This window comes from Lethenteron reissneri, chromosome 17 (assembly GCF_015708825.2).
Source record: "Lethenteron reissneri isolate LAM-NWPU_2019-01 chromosome 17, ASM1570882v1, whole genome shotgun sequence".
In the NCBI taxonomy this organism is placed as follows: Eukaryota; Metazoa; Chordata; class Hyperoartia; order Petromyzontiformes; family Petromyzontidae; genus Lethenteron; species Lethenteron reissneri.
The window spans coordinates 15130899-15138417 of NC_083795.1; positions in this window are offsets into that span (position 1 = coordinate 15130899).

The following is a 7519-nucleotide window of genomic DNA, read 5'->3' on the forward strand; positions in this document are numbered from 1 at the left end:
GTGGGTGGTTTGTGTGGTGGTGGAGTGGGTAGTTTCTGTGATGGTGGTGGAGTGGGTGGTTTGTGTGGTGGTGGAGTGGGTAGTTTCTGTGATGGTGGTGGAGTGGGTGGTTTGTGTGGTGGTGGAGTGGGTAGTTTCTGTGATGGTGGTGGAGTGGGTGGTTTGTGTGGTGGTGGTGGAGTGAGTGGTTTGTATGGTGGTGGAGTGGGTAGTTTATGTGGTGGTGGAGTGGGTGGTTTGTGTAGTGGTAGTGGAGTGAGTGGTTTGTGTGGTGGTGGTGGAGTGCGTAGTTTATGTGGTGGTGGAGTGGGTGGTTTGTGTGGTGGTGGTGGTGGTCGAGTGGGTGGTTTGTGTGGTGGTGGAGTGAGTAGTTTCTGTGGTGGTGGAGTGGGTGGTTTGTGTGGTGGTGGAGTGGGTAGTTTCTGTGGTGGTGGAGTGGGTGGTTTGTGTGGTGGTGGTGGAGTGAGTGGTTTGTGTGGTGGTGGTGGAGTGGGTAGTTTATGTGGTGGTGGAGTGGGTGGTTTGTGTGGTGGTAGTGGTGGTGGTCGAGTGGGTGGTTTGTGTGGTGGCGGTGGTGGAGTGGGTGGTTTGTGTGGTGGTGGAGTGGGTGGTTTGTGTGGTGGCGGTAGGCGAGAACGACGGGCGAGGTTTGTGGTTCCGAGCGAGGTCGACTGTCGCCCTGTGCCCCTCACTTGAGTCCCGACGAGACGCGGCGACGGCGGCGCGTGGCCACAGCCGCTCGCCGCATCCGCCACCCACGCGCGCGCCTTCACGAGCAACGCGCCCAGGATCGAGGCTTTGTGGTCATTAGGAACTTGGCCGTCGCTTCCGAGATTTTGTCACTGCCCCCCACACAAAGAGAGCCCCCCCCTCCCGTCCTGCAACACTCCGCAACCCCCCTCACCTCCCTCCCCAGTATCGGTCTCATCGGAGCCCGCCTGCCCTCCCCCCACCACCACGGGGGCCTCGGCAATACCGGGCCAGGAAACACCGGCACGGGACGTCTGCCGCCGCCGCGATGTCCCCGCTCTCACCGCGGCTCGTTCGTGTCTCTGCAGCGCAGAGTGAGGCTTGGGCTGTCAACGAGCGGGGGGTGGGGGGGGCGAGGGGGGCGGGCAGGGGATGGGAGATGAGGGGGCAGCGCTCCCGTGCGCCGCTCTAATTGTCTCTCTGACTTTGCCCGTAACGGTGATCACGTGTGACAGCGCCGCGCTGATCTATGATCACTGCCCAAGCAGCTTCCAATTGAAACATCACAATGCATTTAAAGCGCCGCCGCTTCATTTCATTACGGGCCAAGTTTGGGTTCTTTGCGGGAGGGAGGGTGGGAGTGGGGGGGGGACAGAACGTGGGGGTGGCGGGGGTGGGGCGGTGTAGGCGGAGAGACACCGCCGGCAAGCAAACCAATAAATAAATAAGGAATAAAGCAAAATAAAATTAAATGTTATCGCGTGCGTGGATCGGGCCCGGAATACCAAGCGGTGTTTGTACCGAGGTTATGAGCGGCGCGGCGTGAGTGAGTGATGCCGCGGGAGAGGCGCGCAGGAGCGACTGCGCGCGCCTGTTTGTAAATTAGGCGGCACCAACAAGGCACCTTTACTGCGCCTTCACCTCCCACGACTCCCTTGCCTCCATCTCCTGCAGCACCCCCCACCCCACTCCGTCGCCTCCCAACCCCAGCTAACCCGCTCTGCGCCCCGCCAGGCCCCAACCACTAACCCCCTCTCCTCTACTCACGACCATCCGCAAACCATCTTCTGCTCACCTCCCCCCCCCCGTACCACCAATGGCCTCAAATTTGTGCAGAGCAACTCGGACGAAAGCAGCAGACAGGGGCGGTAACGCCGCGGCTCATTGTCAGGGAGTCTCTACCTTCTGCTGGATGGAGCCACGTGGGCGCCATCGCTCTCAGCATCAGCGCCGAGACAGTGGGCAGGCCTCCTCCCGAGCCCACACCCCAAGTCCAGCCACGTCTCGAAACCCGACCCTATATCTAACCTAACCCCATACCCAGCCCTCTCTCCAATATTATATACATATGCCTCTATCTATACATCACCATATTTCTAAACCGACCCTATCTCTCACGCTAACCATATTCTTATCCATAACTGCAGTCTTATCTGTAACTATATCACTACCACCCTACTTACATCAACATCTGTTTTCTCAACTGTATACGTAGAATTATATTCATAACCCCGATGCTATCCCTAATCCCGTTCGCATTTGTGATGCCTAAATCTCACCCCATCTGCAACTTTCCTCCGCAACCCACGATCGATCCCGACCTCGAACCCTGCGGGCTCCCCTCCCAGGCTCGCCACGTCTGGACCCCCGATCGCCCAACACCTTCACCGGGGCTCAAACCGAGGCCTCGCGCACCTCGGGGTCTCTCGGCGATTTCGTCCATCGGTGGCGATTGAGGCATCGCCGCGTGTCACCAAAAATAATTCGGAGGAAAAGAGAAGTCCACTGCGTGACACATACGTGGTGGCGTGCATCATCATCAGCATCACCCCCCCCCCCCCCCAGGGCACAAACACCGCCCAGGCGCAGCTCTCCTGCTTAGACGAGGGTGTGATGATCTCGTCTACCCATCTGGGGGCCTTCTGGGAGCCAGTGATGGAAATTCCACATTCCCGTGGCGGGTGGCGAGTCACACATACGCGACTTGGCAACAGAGCTCGCCAGCTTTGCCTCGCTCCAGCGCGCTCCCTCTCTCTGTCCGTTTTAATCTCGCGATGCCATTTAAATCTCGATTCTGTAACAACAAAAATATTGCATTGAGTACCGCTGCTGAAATGAAATGTAAAGTTTAAAAAAGTATAATCGCTAATGGTGTAAAGATGTTGGGACGGAGGAAGGCGGTGGGGGGGGGCGGTGCGTGGGAGAACCCGGCGCGGAGTCTCCGCATTGGCGAGGATTCGTGGAACTCGTGGCCGCGACGCGCGGCCTCGCTTCGTCCCCCCAGTGCGAAATAGAGAAAAATGATGATGCCATTTGAATATGCCACTTCAAAATGCAGAGCGCCCTTGTGATTTTATTTCCCGAGCGGCACCATGAATTATTTCCCCGCGAACGAAATGCATATGAAGATGCTATCGCGGTTTTCGTTTTGGACTCGGAATTCACATTATTACCGAAGCCGCTCGCCCGCGGATAATGGAGGACGCATCCGTCAGTGTCGCGTTATTAAATTAGTTGTCAGACTAATAAATTACAGACGTCCCCGCTTTACCGGACCTGAAAAATAATCGGCAAACTATCGCGCTTGCTTACGGGGGAGCCACCGGGGATGGGAACTCGTGCAGATAAACTTCTAACAAACGACACTTTTCCGCGCTCCCGAGCCCGCCTGCCGCTCTCTCATCTGATTGGCGTTCCATTACCGGCGCTCCTCATCCCCACCCCACCTACTCCACCACCCCCCCACCCCACCCTCATGTAAATCACCGGGCCCAGATAATGTAAATTGAGACCAGAGTTCAAGGACTCCGGCACAGGCAGATGCCTCCTGATAGCGCGGGGCGCGCGCCGCCTAAACACGGCAGGTTATGAGGAGTAATGACAACGACCCAGGATGAGGAGGTGAGGGGCTGTGGGGTATTTTGGGGGGCTCGAGTTATTTGCTCATGAATGTGCACCGTGTAGTTATACGAGTCGTCACCTCGGCCCCATGGCGCGGAGGCTCTCACCCGAGCCCCGTTTCAGTCCACGTTGCGCCAGAACACAAACCCGCGGTTGAGTATGATAATCACCACCACCATCAGCCATGGTGCATCCACTGCTTCTTTGACCATACTTCACCACGTTGGTCAGTGCTGGTTGGTGAAGGGGGTAGACGCAGGGCTGGTTTAAATAGCACTCGCCAGCGACGTTCGCCGTGGCCGGAAATCTAACTCAGCGAGCAGCGTTCGTAGTGCAATCGGCCGCGGCTCCACCCCCACTTGGGTGGAGCGGTGGCACCGATGTTGCCCCCTTCCCTTTCGTCACTTGATGTTAGCCGTGGCCAGATATCGAACCCATGGCTGGGAGTCAGAGCCATTCCCTGTTCACCTTGGGGTTCGACATGGGTGTCCTCTGGTCACTTAACTATTTACTATATTTTTAGAGCACATGTTTTAGTTGGAGACGCTTTCCATAGCTGCGCCCGTGGAATTTCCGTTTGAACAGATGCGATGGCAGGCTGATCGATGCTTGTGTTAGGTTAACGCATGGCTCCCTATTGATCAGCCATGATTCTGATGATCTGGTAATTGCTGCTCACTGTAAGAAAGAGTTGGAGACACTGCTGCTGAGGGGGAAGCTTGTCACTAAGACGTGGGGCTGATGGCAAGGCCCCACCAAAACAAAGCAGCGGTGTCCGTCCTCTGCGTCACCAACACGCTCCGCCCTCAACGAATGGGGTGTTCGTACCTGGGCAGCTTCCTCATGACCAGCTCCAGTTTGGCAGCGGAGGTCTCACTCCGAATCAGTCGAGCGGCGTTATCTTTTCATTGGCAGCATGATGCTATATGGAAACTGAATCTGTTAATATTCTCGGCCACAATTATGCCCTCTCTCATCTAGCCTTGCAAAACGTGGACCCTTTGAAACACCAGGGCTGGCCTGCCTACGATCCATCCTGAGTTTAACCAGGCTAGATTGTGCGAGGAGCTCGCAGATCCTTGAAAGATTTGGATGTAGTATCATCAATGAGCTCTTCCGGCAGGTAAGGGGGCATTGGCTGGAACATTCATCCCACATACCCAGCCACATCATTCCCAGGCGTGGCACGGGCTAGAGATGGGCTGATGTGGTACAGGAGGATGTGTAGCTGAGTGGACTTTCCAATGACTGATACCAGCGGTGTCAAAATCGGCCTCTGTGGAGGAGGCTCGTGAAGGACGCTTCTGGGCAGTTGGAGGCAGTCGTCCTCCAGCAACAACGGAGCGCCGGACGACTACAATACAACAGGTTGGCACAATTGGGAACAGAGTAAGTTAACCCAAAACCCCTGGGTGTGTCCAGTAACCTCCTGCCAGCAAGCATTCCTGTGGCCTCAGAGTGCACCTCGCTTAGTACAAGTAACGTGGTGGCCGTCACTCAGTGGCGAATGGCGGTTGTTGTTGTTGTTTCTAGATTTGAAGCTTTCGTGACTGCAAGGATTCATACTCTTAGGTTTTTTTTCGGTAAAGTCACGTAGGTAAAAATAAAAAAATTAAAAAAGATAGATTATAAAAATAATAATAGAAGAAATAATTGAAATAAAATAATAAATCACGACGTTTCGGAGGCAACACAAACTTCCGTCTTCAGGTGGAACCGTCAAAGCACGATTGCTGCATGAAGTATTTATTATTTAGTATTATTTATCATTTATGATTGATCTTTTATTATTTATTTATTTTTTACCTACGTGACTTTACCGAAAAAACCTAAGAGGTTGTTGTTGTGTCTGGGTTTACAGGGTGTATGTTTCTTTGTGTGTGTTTGAGTGAATAATGTCGCTTTATTGTTGCATCTACGGGGTCTATGCCTATCTGTCTGCATTTATGTATGTCTATATATCTGTATTATCTATCTTTATGTCTGCCTTTATTTTGTCGGTGTATGTCTGTCTGAATGTCTGTCTGTGTGCGAGGAAACAACTGTGCGCGCGGCGGCGCAGTGGTTCGTGCACTGCGCTACGAATCAGGCGACCCGAGTTCGATTCCCGACTATGGATAACGGACATCTGTGGCGCGCGGTATCTGAACGCGTTCAAGGATTTCGCTCGGTCGGGAGAAGGATGCGCCCGGGGGTGGAGCGCCACACGTCCCACGGACCTGAACAGGTGCTCGCCGACAGGACCTACCCCAATGGTGTGCACGCGGCTAGGCTGGGAATATCCGTGGCGTTTGATAAGGCCGGTTGTAATTACCGGCGAAACGTCGGACTCGAATTGTAAATGTTGTGGGTTTACTCTCCAACACACCGGTGTGCTGAACTAGTAACGAATTGGCACGTTTGGTTTACGTGATAAACCTCTATAATTGGCTGTGTCGGGTGGTGGCAAGTTTAACGACACATTTTATTTACGCGAACTAACCCAACAAAAACTCTACTGTTGCTCAAAACAGTTGTCAAATGCGTTCGCGATTTCGTGGAATTATGGATGGCGTTATGGATGGTCAACATGCGGTCCGCTGGCATGTCTACTGCATGTGCGCATCAGCAGGGAAGTTCTGGCAGAGGCCAGTTACCCGAACCGTCAATTCCTTTATACCGGAGCAGGTGGTAAAAGGCTATTTAAAAAAATAACATTTGCAAACATTTTACGAACCCGCGCCGGCCGTTTATAGAGAGGCTGTACATATAAAATATAATGCGCCGCGTATTTAAATAATTAGAGGGTAATCAATGGACATAAATCCAATCTGGCAGCTAAAAAAACCCCTCAGAGTAATGTGTTGGAGTGTTTGCCGGATCTGATATGTGGTTTTATTTTAACTGTTTCCATTATCTGGGCCCTCAAGGCGGGCGTGGGAGCGACGTGCCTGGATGGTTATGGGCGCCGCTCTAATAGAATTTTTATTCTCGCCGCAATCTGCAAGTGAAAACCCCAACATAAAAAAAATCTCATTTAATAATAAATCCTGTGCGTGAAAATTTTTCGCGTCAAAAGCCTCCGCAGCCCGGCAAACAGTTTAATTGGACAAAGTGATTTCGCACGATCCGCGGGCCCCGATAGGATCGGCCGAAATATTGTACGGAATATTTTTTTGCCCTAAACGCGGCATTATTTTGGTGGGGGGGGGGGGGGGGGTGACGTGGTGGGAGTGGGGCGGTGTCGGCGAGTCTGGAACATCTTTATACACATTATAAAAACACACACAACAGCTCTCGTTAAAATATAAATGTTAGCTCAGATGACCTCGGAGCCGTGAATTTCTCCCGTTTACTTGGGCGGCAATTAAAATAAACGATTTCAGATATACACAGATATACCCGGGCCGCTCCCATCGTGGGGCGGCGTCGAGGCAGCTGTGAGAGGAGTGGATCACGCGGGGGGTGCGGGGGCGGTGGGAGCGGTGAGATTTTTGGGGGGCCTGATTACTTGCATCATCATCGTCATCATCATAATTAATCATCGTAATCAACGTCACGATCACAATCGCCATCATCACCGGCAGCAGACGAATCACCATCAGAATTGAAGTCGTCATAAAAACCCGTGGGGTTTATCTGGGCACTCGGGCTTGGGGTCACATGGACAGAGTTCGCTCGCAATGACCCGCCCAGGAAGTCACGTGGCTCAGAGGTCAGAGCACTGAGCAGAGGGCCTGGGCTCCAACCCAGGGTTCAGGCGCCGAGTTGCCAAGTGCCATGCAGTAAGTTGATGTTCTCGGCCCGGTCATCAGTAACTGGGCAAAAATGAAACAAACCTCACCACATTAATCTTGGTTTTGCACTCAAATTCCATCTTTGTGAATTCAAACTCCGTGCAGGCTCGTCCTCTAAAACGGGGGATCTGCACGCCGGCACAACGGGGACA